Source organism: Seriola lalandi, unplaced genomic scaffold, assembly GCF_002814215.2.
Source record: "Seriola lalandi dorsalis isolate HSWRI2012SDOR001 ecotype SW California unplaced genomic scaffold, Sedor1 jcf7180002054091, whole genome shotgun sequence".
In the NCBI taxonomy this organism is placed as follows: domain Eukaryota; kingdom Metazoa; phylum Chordata; class Actinopteri; order Carangiformes; family Carangidae; genus Seriola; species Seriola lalandi.
In genome coordinates, this window is record NW_019524644.1 from 1 (window position 1) to 898 (window position 898).

An 898-nucleotide genomic window follows, 5' to 3' on the forward strand; every position below is an offset into this window, starting at 1 on the left:
GTATATTGATTGTTGTCAATGCTTCATCAAAAAAAAGATCAGGCAGTTGGATTAACAGGACAGATGATCAGAGGGGCGGAGTTTTTACCACCATCATTAGGATAGGGACAGAAAAATGGGTAGAGTTTCTCAGTGAAGGAGCAGCCAGTAAAGGAGTAGATGAGAGCTGCAGCAGCTACGTCATAAAAGGAGACCAGACCCTCCTCATGATCCACAAACACCCCCACCTTCTCAGGCTGAGACTTCAGAGAGAGACTGAGACGAGGGTCAGCAAGAGCTTCATACTCGTTTCCATTTCTCAACCATATCGTCCAGTAACCATCATCAGGGCTCAGTGTGATCTCTCCCTTCCTGTTGATCGACTCTCTGGCCACTCCTAAATCCCAGTCAGTCTTTCCTTTAACCTGAACCTCAAAGTAAAATCTGCCTGAAGAGAAACTCTGCTTTCCTAAGACAATAACACAGTGAGAAAATCTCTCTGAGTTGTCGGGGAGATTCTTCCTCACATCACTATCATGTACTTGTTTTCCATCATTAGACAGGATGAGATAAGGATTTGCTGTATCAGGATCCAGAGTCACATCCTCTGCATACTGCTGGACCCTCTTCAGCTCAGCCTCATTAATCAGCTTCTTCATCTCTTCACTGAGCGTCTCCTCCAGCTGAGCCACAGCTCTCACCACAGTCCCCTCATATGATGGTGGACGGACTCTGACCTCTGTCCAGTCCTTGGTGGGTGGAGCAGCTTTCAGGGATGGGAAGCTTTGGAGGAGGTGGAGGTGGTCTTCAGAGAGTGAGAGCTGCTCCACCTCAGTGCTTCTCTTCATCAGCTCAGAGATTTCCTGTTCCAGCTCTGTGATGAAGTCTTCAGCCTGTTTGTCTGTGGTTTTCTGTTTGT

At 47.4% G+C, this 898-nt stretch overlaps 1 pseudogene; it reads right to left on the reverse strand.

Moving 5' to 3' along the window:
* Nucleotides 1–6: 6 nt before the first annotated feature.
* Nucleotides 7–892, reverse strand: LOC111652873 (E3 ubiquitin-protein ligase TRIM21 pseudogene; annotated as a pseudogene).
* Between the last annotated feature and the right edge of the window lie 6 nt (nt 893–898).